The following is a 17,592-nucleotide window of genomic DNA, read 5'->3' on the forward strand; positions in this document are numbered from 1 at the left end:
GTGTGGGGAAGGATTTCAGTGTGTGGGGAAGTGGTTTCAGTGTTTGGGGAAGTGGTTTCAGTGTGTGGGGAAGGGTTTCGCTGTGTGCGGAAGGCCTTTCATTGTGCGTGGAAGGTGTTTCAGTGTGTGCGGAAGGGGATTCAGTGTTTGTGGAAGGGGATTCAGTGTGTGTGGAAGGTGTTTCAGTGTGTGCGGAAGGCGTTTCAGTGTGTGGGGAAGGTGATTCTGTGAGTGGGGATGTGTTTCAGTGTGTGGGGAAGGGGTTTCAGTGTGTGGGGAAGGGTTTCACTGTGTGCGGAAGGGGTTTCAGTGTGTGAGGAAGGGGTTTCAGTGTGTGGGGAAGGTGTTTCACAGTGTGGGAAAGGGGTTTCGTTGGTGGGGATGGTGTTTCAGTGTGTGGGGATGTGTTTCAGTGTGTGGGGAAGGTGTTTCAGTGTGTGGGGAAGTGGTTTCAGTTTGTGGGGAAGGTGTTTCTGTGTGTGGGGATGTGTTTCAGTGTGTGGGGAAGGGTTTCAGTGTGTGGGGAAAGTGTTTCAGTTTGTGGGGATGGGGTTTCAGTGTTGGGGATGGGTTTCAGTGTGTGGGCATGGGTTTCTGTGTGTGTGGATGGGGTTTCAGTGTGTGGGGAAGGTGTTTCAGTGTGTGGGGATGTGTTTCAGTGTGTGGGGAAGGGGTTTCAGTGCGTGGGGAAGGTTTTCAGTGTGTGCGGAAGGGCTTCAGTGTGTGGGGAAGGGGTTTCAGTGTGTGGGGAAGGGGTTTCAGTGTGTGGGGAAGGTGTTTCAGTGTGTGGGGAGAGGGTTTCAGTGTTTGGGGAAGGGGTTTCAGTGTGTGGGGAAGGGCTATCAGTGTGTGAGGAAGGGGCTTCAGAGTGTGGGTAACGGTTTCAGTGTGTTGGGATGTGTTTCAGTGTGAGTGGATGGGGAATCAGTGTGTGGGGAAGGTGTTTCAGTGTGTGGGGGAGGTGTTTCTGTGAGTGCGGATGTGTTTCAGTGTGTGGGGAAAGGTTTCAGTGTTTGGGGAAAGTGTTTCAGTGTGTGGGGATGGGTTTCAGTGTGTGGGGATGGGTTTCAGTGTGTGGGCATGGGTTTCAGTGTGTGTGGAAGGGGCTTCAGTGTGTGGGGAAGGTTTTTCAGTGTGTGGGGATGAGTTTCAGTGTTTGCGGAAGGGGTTTCAGTGTGTGGGGAAGGGTTTCAGTGTGTGCGGAAGGGGTTTCAGTGTGTGGGGAAGGTGTTTCAGTGTGTGGGGTGAGGGTTTCAGTTTGTGGGGAAGGGGTTTCAGTGTGTGGGGAAGGAGTATCAGTGTTTGGAGAAGTTGTTTCAGTGTGTGGGGAACGGGTTTCAGTGTGTGGGGAAGGGGCTTCAGAGTGTGGGTAACGGTTTCAGTGAGTGGGGATGTGTTTCAGTTTGAGGGGATGGGGAATCAATGTGTGGGGAAGGTGTTTCAGTGTGTGGGGAAGGTGTTTCAGTGTGTGGGGTAGGGGTTTCAGTGTGTGGGAAAGGATTTCAGTGTGTGGGGAAGTGGTTTCAGTGTGTGGGGAAGTGGTTTCAGTGTGTGGGGAAGGGTTTCGCTGTGTGCGGAAGGCCTTTCATTGTGTGTGGAAGGTGTTTCAGAGTGTGCGGAAGGGGATTCAGTGTTTGTGGAAGGGGTTTCAGTGTGTGTGGAAGGTGTTTCAGTGTGTGCGGAAGGCGTTTCAGTTTGTGGGGAAGGTGATTCTGTGAGTGGGGATGTGTTTCAGTGTGTGGGGAAGGGGTTTCAGTGTGTGGGGAAGGGTTTCACTGTGTGCGGAAGGTGTTTCAGTGTGTGGGGAAGGGGTTTCAGTGTGTGGGGAAGGTGTTTCACAGTGTGGGAAAGGGGTTTCAGTGTGTGGGGATGGTGTTTCAGTGTGTGGGGATGTGTTTCAGTGTGTGGGGAAGGTGTTTCAGTGTGTGAGGAAGGGGTTTCAGTTTGTGGGGAAGGTGTTTCTGTGTGTGGGGATGCGTTTAAGTGTGTGGGGAAGGGTTTCAGTGTGTGGGGAAAGTGTTTCAGTTTGTGGGCATGGGTTTCAGTGTGTGCGGAAGGAGTTTCAGTGTGTGGGGAAGGTGTTTCAGTGTGTGGGGATGTTTTTCAGTGTGTGGGGAAGGGGTTTCAGTGCGTGGGGAAGGGTTTCAGTGTGTGCGGAAGGGGTTTCAGTGTGTGGGGAAGGTGTTTCAGTGTTTGGGGAGTGGGTTTCAGTGTGTGGGGAAGGGGTTTCAGTGTTTGGGGAAGTTGTTTCAGTGTGTGGGGATGTGTTTCAGAGTGAGGGGATGGGGATTCAGTGTGTGGGGAAGGTGTTTCAGTGTGTGGGGAAGGGGTTTCCGTGTGTGGGGAAGAGGTTTCAGTGTGTGGGGAAGGTGTTTCAGTGTGTGGGGAAGGGGCTTCAGAGTGTGGGTAACGGTTTCAGTGTGTGGGCATGTGTTTCAGTGTGAGGGGATGGGGATTCAGTGTCTGGGGAAGGTGTTTCAGTGTGTGGGGAAGGTGTTGCAGTGTGTGGGGAAGGGGTTTCAGTGTGTGGGGAAGGGGTTTCAGTGTGTGGGGAAGTGGTTTCAGTGTGTGGAGAAGGGTTTCGCTGTGTGCGGAAGGGCTTTCATTGGTGGGGAAGGGGTTTCAGCTTCTGGGGAAGGTGTTGCAGTGTGTGGGGGAGGTGTTTCTGTGAGTGCGGATGTGTTTCAGTGTGTGGGGAAAGGTTTCAGTGTTTGGGGAAAGTGTTTCAGTGTGTGGGGATGGGTTTCAGTGTGTGGGGATGGGTTTCAGTGTGTGGGCATGGGTTTCAGTGTGTGTGGAAGGGGCCTCAGTGTGTGGGGAAGGTTTTTCAGTGTGTGGGGATGAGTTTCAGTGTTTGCGGAAGGGGTTTCAGTGTGTGGGGAAGGGGTTTCAGTGTGTGCGGAAGGGGTTTCAGTGTGTGGGGAAGGTGTTTCAGTGTGTGGGGTGAGGGTTTCAGTTTGTGGGGAAGGGGTTTCAGTGTGTGGGGAAGGAGTATCAGTGTTTGGAGAAGTTGTTTCAGTGTGTGGGGAACGGGTTTCAGTGTGTGGGGAAGGGGCTTCAGAGTGTGGGTAACGGTTTCAGTGAGTGGGGATGTGTTTCAGTTTGAGGGGATGGGGAATCAATGTGTGGGGAAGGTGTTTCAGTGTGTGGGGAAGGTGTTTCAGTGTGTGGGGTAGGGGTTTCAGTGTGTGGGGAAGGATTTCAGTGTGTGGGGAAGTGGTTTCAGTGTGTGGGGAAGTGGTTTCAGTGTGTGGGGAAGGGTTTTGCTGTGTGCGGAAGGCCTTTCATTGTGTGTGGAAGGTGTTTCAGAGTGTGCGGAAGGGGATTCAGTGTTTGTGGAAGGGGTTTCAGTGTGTGTGGAAGGTGTTTCAGTGTGTGCGGAAGGCGTTTCAGTTTGTGGGGAAGGTGATTCTGTGAGTGGGGATGTGTTTCAGTGTGTGGGGAAGGGGTTTCAGTGTGTGGGGAAGGGTTTCACTGTGTGCGGAAGGTGTTTCAGTGTGTGGGGAAGGGGTTTCAGTGTGTGGGGAAGGTGTTTCACAGTGTGGGAAAGGGGTTTCAGTGTGTGGGGATGGTGTTTCAGTGTGTGGGGATGTGTTTCAGTGTGTGGGGAAGGTGTTTCAGTGTGTGAGGAAGGGGTTTCAGTTTGTGGGGAAGGTGTTTCTGTGTGTGGGGATGCGTTTAAGTGTGTGGGGAAGGGTTTCAGTGTGTGGGGAAAGTGTTTCAGTGTGTGGGCATGGGTTTCAGTGTGTGCGGAAGGAGTTTCAGTGTGTGGGGAAGGTGTTTCAGTGTGTGGGGATGTTTTTCAGTGTGTGGGGAAGGGGTTTCAGTGCGTGGGGAAGGGTTTCAGTGTGTGCGGAAGGGGTTTCAGTGTGTGGGGAAGGTGTTTCAGTGTTTGGGGAGTGGGTTTCAGTGTGTGGGGAAGGGGTTTCAGTGTTTGGGGAAGTTGTTTCAGTGTGTGGGGATGTGTTTCAGTGTGAGGGGATGGGGACTCAGTGTGTGGGGAAGGTGTTTCAGTGTGTGGGGAAGGGGTTTCCGTGTGTGGGGAAGAGGTTTCAGTGTGTGGGGAAGGTGTTTCAGTGTGTGGGGAAGGGGCTTCAGAGTGTGGGTAATGGTTTCAGTGTGTGGGCATGTGTTTCAGTGTGAGGGGATGGGGATTCAGTGTCTGGGGAAGGTGTTTCAGTGTGTGGGGAAGGTGTTGCAGTGTGTGGGGAAGGGGTTTCAGTGTGTGGGGAAGGGGTTTCAGTGTGTGGGGAAGTGGTTTCAGTGTGTGGAGAAGGGTTTCGCTGTGTGCGGAAGGGCTTTCATTGGTGGGGAAGGGGTTTCAGCTTCTGGGGAAGGTGTTGCAGTGTGTGCGGAAGGGGTTTCAGTGAGTGGCGAAGGGGTTTCAGTGTTTGGGGAAGGTGTTTCAATGTGTGTGGAAGGGGTTTCAGTGTGTGCGGAATGGGATTCAATGTGTGGGGAAGGGGTTTCAGTGTGTGTGGAACGTGTTTCAGTGTGTGCGGAAGGGGTTTCAGTGTGTGGCGAAGGGGTTTCAATGTTTGGGGAAGGTGTTTCAATGTGTGTGGAAGGGGTTTCAGTGTGTGCGGAAGTGGATTCAATGTGTGCGGAAGGGGTTTCAGTGAGTGGCGAAGGGGTTTCAGTGTTTGGGGAAGGTGTTTCAATGTGTGTGGAAGGGGTTTCAGTGTGTGCGGAATGGGATTCAATGTGTGGGGAAGGGGTTTCAGTGTGTGTGGAACGTGTTTCAGTGTGTGCGGAAGGGGTTTCAGTGTGTGGCGAAGGGGTTTCAATGTTTGGGGAAGGTGTTTCAATGTGTGTGGAAGGGGTTTCAGTGTGTGCGGAAGTGGATTCAATGTGTGGGGAAGGGGTTTAAGTGTGTGGGGAAGGTGTTTTTGTGAGTGGGGATGTGTTTCAGTGTGTGGGGAAGGGGTTTCAGTGTGTGGGGAAGTGTTTCACTGTGCGCAGAAGGGGTTTCAGTGTGTGGGGAAGGGGTTTTAGTGTGTGGGGAAGGTGTTTCACAGTGTGGGAAAGTTGTTTCAGAGAGTGGGGATGGGGTTGTAGTGTGTGGGGATGTGTTTCAGTGTGTGTGGAAGGTGTTTCAGTGTGTGGGGAAGGGTTTCACTGTGTGCGGAAGGGGTTTCAGTGTGTGGGGAAAGGGATTCAGTGTGTGGGGAAGGTGTTTCAGTATGTGCGGAATGGGTTTCAGTGTGTGGGGAAGAGGTTTCAGTGTGTGGGGAAGGTTTTTCAGTGTGTGTGGAAGGGGTTTCAGTGTGTGCGGACGGCGTTTCAGTGTGTGGGGAAGGGGTTTCAGTGTGTGGGGAAGCTTTTTCAGTGTGTGGGGAAGGCGTTTCAGTGTGTGGGGATGGGTTTCAGTGTGTGGGGATGGGTTTCAGTGTGTGGGCATGGGTTTCAGTGTGTGTGGAAGGGGTTTCAGTGTGTGGGGAAGGTGTTTCAGTGTGTGGGGAGAGGGTTTCAGTGTTTGGGGAAGAGGTTTCAGTGTGTGGGGAAGGGGTATCAGTGTGTGGGGAAGGGGCTTCAGAGTGTGGGTAACGGTTTCAGTGTGTGGGGATGTGTTTCAGTGTGAGTGGATGGGGAATCAGTGTGTGGGGAAGGTGTTTCAGTGTGTGGGGGAGGTGTTACTGTGAGTGCGGATGTGTTTCAGTGTGTGGGGAAAGGTTTCAGTGTGTGGGGAAAGTGTTTCAGTGTGTGGGGATGAGTTTCAGTGTGTGGGCATGCGTTTCAGTGTGTGTGGAAGGGGCTTCAGTGTGTGGGGAAGGTGTTTCAGTGTGTGGGGATGTGTTTCAGTGTGTGGGGAAGGGGTTTCAGTGTGTGAGGAAGGGTTTCAGTGTGTGCGGAAGGGGTTTCAGTGTGTGGGGAAGGTGTTTCAGTGTGTGGGGTGAGGGTTTCAGTTAGTGGGGAAGGGGTTTCAGTGTGTGAGGAAGGAGTATCAGTGTTTGGAGAAGTTGTTTCAGTGTGTGGGGAAGGGGTTTCAGTGTGTGCGGAAGGGGCTTCAGAGTGTGGGTAACGGTTTCAGTGAGTGGGGATGTGTTTCAGTTTGAGGGGATGGGGAATCAGTGTGTGGGGAAGGTATTTCAGTGTGTGGGGAAGGTGTTTCAGTGTGTGGGGTAGGGGTTTCAGTGTGTGGGGAAGGATTTCAGTGTGTGGGGAAGTGGTTTCAGTGTGTGGGGAAGTGGTTTCAGTGTGTGGGGAAGGGTTTCGCTGTGTGCGGAAGGCCTTTCATTGTGTGTGGAAGGTGTTTCAGTGTGTGCGGAAGGGGATTCAGTGTGTGGGGAAGGTGTTTCAGTGTGTGGGGAGAGGGTTTCACTTTGTGGGGAAGGGGTTTCAGTGTGTGGGGAAGGAGTATCAGTGTTTGGAGACGTTGTTTCAGTGTGTGGGGAATGGGTTTCAGTGTGTGGGGAAGGGGCTTCAGAGTGTGGGTAACGGTTTCAGTGAGTGGGGATGTGTTTCAGTTTGAGGGGATGGGGAATCAGTGTGTGGGGAAGGTGTTTCAGTGTGTGGGGAAGGTGTTTCAGTGTGTAGGGTAGGGGTTTCAGTGTGTGGGGAAGGATTTCAGTGTGTGGGGAAGTGGTTTCACTGTGTGGGGAAGTGGTTTCAGTGTGAGGGGAAGGGTTTCGCTGTGTGCGGAAGGCCTTTCATTGTGTGTGGAAGGTGTTTCAGTGAGTGCGGAAGGGGTTTCAGTGTTTGTGGAAGGGGTTTCAGTGTGTGTGGAAGGTGATTCAGTGCGTGCGGAAGGCGTTTCAGTGTGTGGGAAAGGGGCTTCAGTGTGTGGGGATTGTATTTCAGTGTGTGGGGATGTGTTTCAGTGTGTGGGGAAGGTGTTTCAGTGTGTAGGGAAAGGGTTTCAGTTTGTGGGGAAGGTGTTTCTGTGTGTGGGGATGTGTTTCAGTGTGTGGGGAAGGGTTTCAGTGTGTGAGGAAAGTGTTTCAGTTTGTGGGGATGGGTTTCAGTGTGTGGGGATGGGTTTCACTGTGTGGGCATGGGTTTCAGTGTGTGCAGAAGGGGTTTCAGTGTGTGGGGAAGGTGTTTCAGTGTGTGGGGATGTGTTTCAGTGTGTGGGGAAGGGGTTTCAGTGCGTGGGGAAGGGTTTCAGTGAGTGCGGAAGGGGTTTCAGTGTGTGGGGAAGGTGTTTCAGTGTGTGGGGAGTGGGTTTCAGTATGTGGGGAAGGGGTTTCAGTGTTTGGGGAAGTTGTTTCAGTGTGTGGGGATGTGTTTCTGTGTGACGGGATGGGGATTCAGTGTGTGGGGAAGGTGTTTCAGTGTGTGGGGAAGGGGTTTCAGTGTGTGGGGAAGAGGTTTCAGTGTGTGGGGAAGGTGTTCCAGTGCGTGGGGAAGGGGCTTCAGAGTGTGGGTAACGGTTTCAGTGTGTGGGGATGTGTTTCAGTGTGAGGGGAAGGTGTTGCAGTGTGTGGGGAAGGGGTCTCAGTGTGTGGGGAAGGGGTTTCAGTGTGTGGGGAAGTGGTTTCAGTGTGTGGGGAAGGCTTTCGCTGTGTGCGGAAGGGCTTTCATTGGTGGGCAAGGGGTTTCAGCTTCTGGGGAAGGTGTTGCAGTGTGTGCGGAAGGGGTTTCAGTGAGTGGCGAAGGGGTTTCAATGTTTGGGGAAGGTGTTTTAATGTGTGTGGAAGGGGATTCACTGTGAGCGGAATGGGATTCAATGTGTGGGGAAGGGGTTTCAGTGTGTGTGGAAGGTGTTTCAGTGTGTTTGGAAGGGGTTTCAGTGTGTGGCGAAGGGTTTTCAATGTTTGGGGAAGGTGTTTCAATGTGTGTGGACGGGGTTTCAGTGTGTGCGGAAAGGGATTCAGTGTGTGGGGAAGGGGTTTCCGTGTGTGGGGAAGGTGTTTCACAGTGTGGGGAAGTTGTTTCAGTGTGTGGGGATGGGGTTGCAGTGTGTGGGGATGTGTTTCAGTGTGTGTGGAAGGTTTTTCAGTGTGTGGGGAAGGGTTTCACTGTGTGCGGAAGGGGTTTCAGTGTGTGGGGAAGGGGATTCAGTGTGTGGGGAAGGTGTTTCAGTATGTGCGGAATGGGTTTCAGTGTGTGGGGAAGGGGTTTCAGTGTGTGGGGAAGGTGTTTCAGTGTGTGCGGAAGGGGTTTCAGTGTGTGCGGACGGCGTTTCAGTGTGTGGGGAAGGGGTTTCAGTGTGTGGGGAAGCTTTTTCAGTGTGTGGGGAAGGCGTTTCAGTGTGTGAGGAAGTTGTTTCAGTGTTTGGGGAAGGTATTTCTGTGTGTGGGGAAGGTGCTTAAGTGTGTGGGGAAGGTTTTTCAGTGTGTGGGGAAGGGGTTTCAGTTTGTGGGGAAGGGGTTGCAGTTTGTGGGGAAGGTGTTTCTGTGTGTGGGGATGGGTTTCAGTGTGTGGGCATGGGTTTCAGTGTGTGTGGACGGGGTTTCAGTATGTGGGGAAGGTGTTTCAGTGTGTGGGGATGTGTTTCAGTGTGTGGGGAAGGGGTTTCAGTGTGTGGGGAAGTGTTTCAGTGTGTGCGGATGGGGTTTCAGTGTGTGGGGAAGGTGTTTCAGTGTTTGGGGAGTGGGTTTCAGTGTGTGGGGAAGGGGTTTCAGTGTTTGGGGAAGTTGTTTCAGTGTGTGGGGATGTGTTTCAGTGTGAGGGGATGGGGATTCAGTGTGTGGGGAAGGTGTTTCAGTGTATGGGGAAGGGGTTTCAGTGTGTGGGGAAGAGGTTTCAGTGTGTGGGGAAGGTGTTTCAGTGTGTGGGGAAGGGGCTTCAGAGTGTGGGTAACGGTTTCAGTGTGTGGGGATGTGTTTCAGTGTGAGGGGATGGGGAAAACGTGTCTGGGGAAGGTGTTTCAGTGTGTGGGGAAGGTGTTGCAGTGTGTGGGGAAGGGGTTTCAGTGTGTGGGGAAGGGGTTTCAGTGTGTGGGGAAGTGGTTTCAGTGTGTGGGGAAGGGTTTCGCTGTGTGCAGAAGGGCTTTCATTGGTGGGGAAGGGGTTTCAGCTTTTGAGGAATGTGTTGCAGTGTGTGCGGAAGGGGTTTCAGTGAGTGGCGAAGGGGTTTCAGTGTTTGGGGAAGGTGTTTCAATGTGTGTGGAAGGGGTTTCAGTGTGTGCGGAATGGGATTCAATGTGTGGGGAAGGGGTTTCAGTGTGTGTGGAACGTGTTTCAGTGTGTGCGGAAGGGGTTTCAGTGTGTGGCGAAGGGGTTTCAATGTTTGGGGAAGGTGTTTCAATGTGTGTGGACGGGGTTTCAGTGAGTGCGGAAGTGGATTCAATGTGTGGGGAAGGGGTTTCAGTGTGTGGGGAAGGTGTTTTTGTGAGTGGGGATGTTTTTCAGTGTGTGGGGAAGGGGTTTCAGTGTGTGGGGAAGTGTTTCACTGTGCGCAGAAGGGGTTTCAGTGTGTGGGGAAGGGGTTTTAGTGTGTGGGGAAGGTGTTTCACAGTGTGGGGAAGTTGTTTCAGAGAGTGGGGATGGGGTTGCAGTGTGTGGGGATGTGTTTCAGTGTGTGTGGAAGGTGTTTCAGTGTGTGGGGAAGGGTTTCACTGTGTGCGGAAGTGGTTTCAGTGTGTGGGGAAAGGGATTCAGTGTGTGGGGAAGGTGTTTCAGTGTGTGCGGAATGGGTTTCAGTGTGTGGGGAAGGTGTTTCAGTGTGTGGGGAAGGTGTTTCAGTGTGTGTGGAAGGGGTTTCAGTGTGTGCGGACGGCGTTTCAGTGTGTGGGGAAGGGGTTTCAGTGTGTGGGGAAGCTTTTTCAGTGTGTGGGGAAGGCGTTTCAGTGTGTGGGGATGGGTTTCAGTGTGTGGGGATGGGTTTCAGTGTGTGGGCATGGGTTTCAGTGTGTGTGGAAGGGGTTTCAGTGTGTGGGGAAGGTGTTTCATTGTGTGGGGAAGGGGTTGCAGTGTGTGGGAAAGGGTTTCAGTGTGTGCGGAAGGGGTTTCAGTGTGTGGGGAAGGTGTTTCAGTGTGTGGGGAGAGGGTTTCAGTGTTTGGGGATGGGGTTTCAGTGTGTGGGGAAGGGGTATCAGTGTGTGGGGAAGGGGCTTCAGAGTGTGGGTAACGGTTTCAGTGTGTGGGGATGTGTTTCAGTGTGAGTGGATGGGGAATCAGTGTGTGGGGAAGGTGTTTCAGTGTGTGGGGGAGGTGTTACTGTGAGTGCGGATGTGTTTCAGTGTGTGGGGAAAGGTTTCAGTGTGTGGGGAAAGTGTTTCAGTGTGTGGGGATGGGTTTCAGTGTGTGGGGATGGGTTTCAGTGTGTGGGCATGGGTTTCAGTGTGTGTGGAAGGGGCTTCAGTGTGTAGGGAAGGTGTTTCAGTGTGTGGGGATGTGTTTCAGTGTGTGGGGAAGGGGTTTCAGTGTGTGAGGAAGGGTTTCAGTGTGTGCGGAAGGGGTTTCAGTGTGTGGGGAAGGTGTTTCAGTGTGTGGGGAGAGGGTTTCAGTTAGTGGGGAAGGGGTTTCAGTGTGTGAGGAAGGAGTATCAGTGTTTGGAGAAGTTGTTTCAGTGTGTGGGGAAGGGGTTTCAGTGTGTGGGGAAGGGGCTTCAGAGTGTGGGTAACGGTTTCAGTGAGTGGGGATGTGTTTCAGTTTGAGGGGATGGGGAATCAGTGTGTGGGGAAGGTATTTCAGTGTGTGGGGAAGGTGTTTCAGTGTGTGGGGTAGGGGTTTCAGTGTGTGGGGAAGTATTTCAGTGTGTGGGGAAGTGGTTTCAGTGTGTGGGGAAGTGGTTTCAGTGTGTGGGGAAGGGTTTCGCTGTGTGCGGAAGGCCTTTCATTGTGTGTGGAAGGTTTTTCAGTGTGTGCGGAAGGGGATTCAGTGTGTGGGGAAGGTGTTTCAGTGTGTGGGGAGAGGGTTTCAGTTTGTGGGGAAGGGGTTTCAGTGTGTGGGGAAGGAGTATCAGTGTTTGGAGACGTTGTTTCAGTGTGTGGGGAATGGGTTTCAGTGTGTGGGGAAGGGGCTTCAGAGTGTGGGTAACGGTTTCAGTGAGTGGGGATGTGTTTCAGTTTGAGGGGATGGGGAATCAGTGTGTGGGGAAGGTGTTTCAGTGTGTGGGGAAGGTGTTTCATTGTGTGTGGAAGGTGTTTCAGTGTGTGGGGAGAGGGTTTCAGTTTTTGGGGAAGGGGTTTCAGTGTGTGGGGAAGGAGTATCAGTGTTTGGAGACGTTGTTTCAGTGTGTGGGGAATGGGTTTCAGTGTGTAGGGTAGGGGTTTCAGTGTGTGGGGAAGGATTTCAGTGTGTGGGGAAGTGGTTTCACTGTGTGGGGAAGTGGTTTCAGTGTGAGGGGAAGGGTTTCGCTGTGTGCGGAAGGCCTTTCATTGTGTGTGGAAGGTGTTTCAGTGTGTGCGGAAGGGGTTTCAGTGTTTGTGGAAGGGGTTTCAGTGTGTGTGGACGGTGTTTCAGTGCGTGCGGAAGGAGTTTCAGTGTGTGGGGAAGGTGATTCTGTGAGTGGGGATGTGTTTCAGTGTGTGGGGAAGGGGTTTCAGTGTGTGGGGAAGGGTTTCACTGTGTGCGGAAGGGCTTTCAGTGTGTGGGGAAGGGGTTTCAGTGTGTGGGGAAGGTGTTTCACAGTGTGGGAAAGGGGTTTCAGTGTGTGGGGATGGTGTTTCAGTGTGTGGGGATGTGTTTCAGTGTGTGGGGAAGGTGTTTCAGTGTGTGGGGAAGGGGTTTCAGTTTGTGGGGAAGGTGTTTCTGTGTGTGGGGATGTGTTTCAGTGTGTGGGGAAGGGTTTCAGTGTGTGAGGAAAGTGTTTCAGTTTGTGGGGATGGGTTTCAGTGTGTGGGGATGGGTTTCACTGTGTGGGCATGGGTTTCAGTGTGTGCAGAAGGGGTTTCAGTGTGTGGGGAAGGTGTTTCAGTGTGTGGGGATGTGTTTCAGTGTGTGGGGAAGGGGTTTCAGTGCGTGGGGAAGGGTTTCAGTGAGTGCGGAAGGGGTTTCAGTGTGTGGGGAAGGTGTTTCAGTGTGTGGGGAGTGGGTTTCAGTATGTGGGGAAGGGGTTTCAGTGTTTGGGGAAGTTGTTTCAGTGTGTGGGGATGTGTTTCAGTGTGACGGGATGGGGATTCAGTGTGTGGGGAAGGTGTTTCAGTGTGTGGGGAAGGGGTTTCAGTGTGTGGGGAAGAGGTTTCAGTGTGTGGCGAAGGTGTTCCAGTGCGTGGGGAAGGGGCTTCGGAGTGTGGGTAACGGTTTCAGTGTGTGGGGATGTGTTTCAGTGTGAGGGGAAGGTGTTGCAGTGTGTGGGGAAGGGGTTTCAGTGTGTGGGGAAGGGGTTTCAGTGTGTGGGGAAGTGGTTTCAGTGTGTGGGGAAGGCTTTCGCTGTGTGCGGAAGGGCTTTCATTGGTGGGCAAGGGGTTTCAGCTTCTGGGGAAGGTGTTGCAGTGTGTGCGGAAGGGGTTTCAGTGAGTGGCGAAGGGGTTTCAATGTTTGGGGACGGTGTTTTAATGTGTGTGGAAGGGGATTCACTGTGAGCGGAATGGGATTCAATGTGTGGGGAAGGGGTTTCAGTGTGTGTGGAAGGTGTTTCAGTGTGTGTGGAAGGGGTTTCAGTGTGTGGCGAAGGGTTTTCAATGTTTGGGGAAGGTGTTTCAATGTGTGTGGACGGGGTTTCAGTGTGTGCGGAAGGGGATTCAGTGTGTGGGGAAGGGGTTTCAGTGTGTGGGGAAGGTGTTTCACAGTGTGGGGAAGTTGTTTCAGTGTGTGGGGATGGGGTTGCAGTGTGTGGGGCTGTGTTTCAGTGTGTGTGGAAGGTTTTTCAGTGTGTGGGGAAGGGTTTCACTGTGTGCGGAAGGGGTTTCAGTGTGTGGGGAAGGGGATTCAGTGTGTGGGGAAGGTGTTTCAGTATGTGCGGAATGGGTTTCAGTGTGTGGGGAAGGGGTTTCAGTGTGTTGGGAAGGTGTTTCAGTGTGTGCGGAAGGGGTTTCAGTGTGTGCGGACGGCGTTTCAGTGTGTGGGGAAGGGGTTTCAGTGTGTGGGGAAGCTTCTTCAGTGTGTGGGGAAGGCGTTTCAGTGTGTGGGGAAGGGGTTTCAGTGTGTGAGGAAGTTGTTTCAGTGTGTGGGGAAGGTATTTCTGTGTGTGGGGAAGGTGCTTAAGTGTGTGGGGAAGGTTGTTCAGTGTGTGGGGAAGGGGTTTCAGTTTGTGGGGAAGGGGTTGCAGTTTGTGGGGAAGGTGTTTCTGTGTGTGGGGATGGGTTTCAGTGTGTGGGCATGGGTTTCAGTGTGTGTGGACGGGGTTTCAGTATGTGGGGAAGGTGTTTCAGTGTGTGGGGATGTGTTTCAGTGTGTGGGGAAGGGGTTTCAGTGTGTGGGGAAGTGTTTCAGTGTGTGCGGAAGGGGTTTCAGTGTGTGGGGAAGGTGTTTCAGTGAGAGGGGACAGGGTTTCAGTGTGTGGGGAAGGGGTTTCAGTGTGTGGGGAAGGGGTATCAGTGTTTGGAGAAGTTGTTTCAGTGTGTGGGGAAGGGGTTTCAGTGGGTGGGGAAGGGGCTTCAGAGTGTGGGTAACGGTTTCAGTGTGTGGGGATGTGTTTCAGTGTGAGGGGATGGGGAATCAGTGTGTGGGGAATGTGTTTCAGTGTGTGGTGTAGGAGTTTCAGTGTGTGGGGAAGGATTTCAGTGTGTGGGGAAGGGGTTTCAGTGTGTGGCGAAGTGGTATCAGTGTGTGGGGAAGTGTTTCGCTGTGAGCGGAAGGCCTTTCATTGTGTGGGGAAGGGGTTTCAGTGTCTGGGGAAGGTGTTGCAGTGTGTGCGGAAGGGGTTTCAGTTGGTGGGGAAGGGGTTTCAATGTTTGGGGAAGGTGTTGCAATGTGTGTGGAAGGTGTTTCAGTGTGTGCGGAAGGGGATTCAGTGTATGGGGAAGGGGTTTCTGTGTGTGTGGAAGGTGTTTCAGTGTGTGCGGAAGGGGTTTCAGTGTGTGGGGAAGGTGATTCTGTGAGTGGGGATGTGTTTCAGTGTGTGCGGAAGGTGTTTAAGTGTGTGGGGAAGGGTTTCACTGTGTGCGGAAGGGGTTTCAGTGTGTGGGGAAGGGGTTTCAGTGTGTGGGGAAGGTGTTTCACAGTGTGGGAAAGGGGTTTCAGTGTGTGGGGATGGTGTTTCAGTGTGTGGGGATGTGTTTCAGTGTGTGGGGAAGGTGTTTCAGTGTGTGGGGAAGGGGTTTCAGTTTGTGGGGAAGGTGTTTCTGTGTGTGGGGATGTGTTTCAGTGTGTGTGGAAGGGTTTCAGTGTGTGGGGAAACTGTTTCAGTGTGTGGGGATGGGATTCAGTGTGTGGGGATGGGTTTCAGTGGGTGGGCATGGGTTTCAGTGCGTGGGGAAGGGTTTCAGTGTGTGCGGAAGGGGTTTCAGTGTGTGGGGAAGGTGTTTCAGTGTGTGGGGAGAGGGTTTCAGTGTGTGGGGAAGGGGTTTCAGTGTATGGGGATGGGTTTCAGTGTGAGGTGATGGGGATTCAGTGTGTGCGGAAGGTGTTTCAGTGTGTGGGGAAGGGGATTCAGTGTGTGGGGAAGAGGTTTCAGTGTGTGGGGACAGGGTTTCAGTGTGTGGGGAAGGGGTTTCAGTGTGTGGGGAATGGGTATCAGTGTTTGGAGAAGTTGTTTCAGTGTGTGGGGAAGGGGTTTCAGTGGGTGGGGAAGGAGCTTCAGAGTGTGGGTAACGGTTTCAGTGTGTGGGGATGTGTTTCAGTGTGAGGGGATGGGGAATCAGTGTGTGGGGAATGTGTTTCAGTGTGTGGGGTAGGAGTTTCAGTGTGTGGGGAAGGATTTCAGTGTGTGGGGAAGGGGTTTCAGTGTGTGGGGAAGTGGTATCAGTGTGTGGGGAAGGGTTTAGCTGTGAGCGGAAGGCCTTTCATTGTGTGGGGAAGGGGTTTCAGTGTCTGGGGAAGGTGTTGCAGTGTGTGCGGAAGGGGTTTCAGTGTGTGGGGAAGGGGTTTCAATGTTTGGGGAAGGTGTTGCAATGTGTGTGGAAGGTGTTTCAGTGTGTGCGGAAGGGGATTCAGTGTATGGGGAAGGGGTTTCTGTGTGTGTGGAAGGTGTTTCTGTGTGTGCGGAAGGGGTTTCAGTGTGTGGGGAAGGTGATTCTGTGAGTGGGGATGTGTTTCAGTGTGTGCGGAAGGGGTTTCAGTGTGTGGGGAAGGGTTTCACTGTGTGCAGAAGGGGTTTCAGTGTGTGGGGAAGGGGTTTCAGTGTGTGGGGAAGGTGTTTCACAGTGTGGGAAAGGGGTTTCAGTGTGTGGGGATGGTGTTTCAGTGTGTGGGGATGTGTTTCAGTGTGTGGGGAAGGTGTTTCAGTGTGTGGGGAAGGGGTTTCAGTTTGTGGGGAAGGTGTTTCTGTGTGTGGGGATGTGTTTCAGTGTGTGGGGAAGGGTTTCAGTGTGTGGGGAAAGTGTTTCAGTGTGTGGGGATGGGTTTCAGTGTGTGGGGATGGGTTTCAGTGGGTGGGCATGGGTTTCAGTGCGTGGGGAAGGGTTTCAGTGTGTGCGGAAGGGGTTTCAGTGTGTGGGGAATGTGTTTCAGTGTGTGGGGTGTGGGTTTCAGTGTGTGGGGAAGGGGTTTCAGTGTGTGGGGAAGGGTTTCAGTGTGAGGTGATGGGGATTCAGTGTGTGGGGAAGGTGTTTCAGTGTGTGGGGAAGAGGTTTCAGTGTGTGGGGAAGGTGTTTCAGTGTGTGGGGAAGGGGCTTCAGAGTGTGGTTAACGGTTTCAGTGTGTGGGGATGTGTTTCAGTGTGAGTGGATGGGGAATAAGTGTGTGGGGAAGGTGTTTCAGTGTGTGGGGAAGGTGATTCAGTGTGTGGGGAAGGGGTTTCAGAGTGTGGGGAAGGGGTTTCAGTGTGTGGGGAAGGGGTTTCAGTGTGAGGGGAAGTGGTTTCAGTGTGTGGGGAATGGTTTCGCTCTGTGCGGAAGGGCTTTCATTGGTGGGTAAGGGGTTTCAGCTCCAGGGGAAGGTGTTGCAGTGTGTGCGGAAGGGGTTTCAGTGTGTGGCGAAGGGGTTTCAATGTTTGGGGAAGGTGTTTCAATGTGCGGGGAAGGGGTTTCAGTGTGTGTGGAAGGTGTTTCAGTGTGTGCGGAAGGGGTTTCAGTGTGTGGCGAAGGGGTTTCAATGTTTGGGGAAGGTGTTTCAATGTGTGTGGAAGGGGTTTCAGTGTGTGCGGAAGGGGATTCAATGTGTGGGGAAGGGGTTTCAGTGTGTGGGGAAGGTGTTTTTGTGAGTGGGGATGTGTTTCTGTGTGTGGGGAAGGGGTTTCAGTGTGTGGGGAAGGGTTTCACTGTGCGCAGAAGGGGTTTCAGTGTGTGGGGAAGGGGTTTCAGTGTGTGGGGAAGGTGTTTCACAGTGTGGGGAAGTTGTTTCAGTGTGTGGGGATGGGGTTTCAGTATGTGGGGATGTGTTTCAGTGTGTGTGGAAGGTGTTTAAGTGTGTGGGGAAGGGTTTCACTGTGTGCGGAAGGGGTTTCAGTGTGTGGGGAAGGGGATTCAGTGTGTGGGGAAGGTGTTTCAGTATGTGCGGAAGGGGTTTCAGTGTGTGGGGAAGTGGTTTCAGTGTGTGGGGAAGGTGTTTCAGTGTGTGCAGAAGGGGTTTCAGTGTGTGCGGACGGCGTTTCAGTGTGTGGGGAAGGGGTTTCAGTGTGTGGGGAAGCTTTTTCAATGTGTGGGGAAGGCGTTTCAGTGTGTGGGGAAGGGGTTTCAGTGTGTGAGGAAGTTGTTTCAGTGTGTGGGGAAGGTATTTCTGTGTGTGGGGAAGGTGTTTCAGTGTGTGGGGAAGGGGTTTCAGTTTGTGGGGAAGGTGTTTCTGTGTGTGGGGATTTTTTCAGTGTGTGGGGATGTGTTTCAGTGTGTGGGGATGGGTTTCAGTGTGTGGGGAAGGTGTTTCAGTGTGTGGGGATGGGTTTCAGTGTGTGGGGATGGTTTTCAGTGTGTGGGCATGGGTTTCAGTGTGTGCGGAAGGGGTTTCAGTGTGTGGGGAAGGTGTTTCAGTGTGTGGGGATGTGTTTCTGTGTGTGGGGAAGGGGTTTCAGTGTGTGGGGAAGGGCTTCAGTGTGTGCGGAAGAGGTTTCAGTGTGTTGGTAAGGTGTTTCAGTTTGTGGGGAGTGGGTTTCAGTGTGTGGGGAAGGGGTTTCAGTGTGTGGGGAAGGGGTATCAGTGTTTGGGGAAGTTGTTTCAGTGTGTGGGGATGTGTTTTAGTGTGAGGGGATGGGGATTCAGTGATTCGGGAAGGTGTTTCAGTGTGTGGGGAAGGTGTTTCAGTGTGTGGGGAAGGGGTTTCAGTGTGTGGGGAAAGGTCTTCAGACTGTTGGTAACGGTTTCAGTGTGTGGGGATGTGTTCCAATGTGAGGGGTGGGGAATCAGTGTGTGGGGAAGGTGTTTCAGTGCCTGGGGAAGGTGTTTCAGTGTGTGGGGAAGGGGTTTCAGTGTGTGGGGAAGGGTTTCAGTGTGTGGGGAAGGTGTTTCAGTGTGTGGGGAGTGGGTTTCAGTGTGTGGGGAAGGGGTTTCAGTGTATGGGGATGGGTTTCAGTGTGAGGTGATGGGGATTCAGTGTGTGGGGAAGGTGTTTCAGTGTGTGGGGAAGGGGATTCAGTGTGTGGGGAAGAGGTTTCAGTGTGTGGGGACAGGGTTTCAGTGTGTGGGGAAGGGGTTTCAGTGTGTGGGGAATGGGTATCAGTGTTTGGAGAAGT

The sequence above is a fragment of the Heterodontus francisci genome, unplaced genomic scaffold (assembly GCF_036365525.1).
Source record: "Heterodontus francisci isolate sHetFra1 unplaced genomic scaffold, sHetFra1.hap1 HAP1_SCAFFOLD_78_2, whole genome shotgun sequence".
Lineage (NCBI taxonomy): Eukaryota > Metazoa > Chordata > Chondrichthyes > Heterodontiformes > Heterodontidae > Heterodontus > Heterodontus francisci.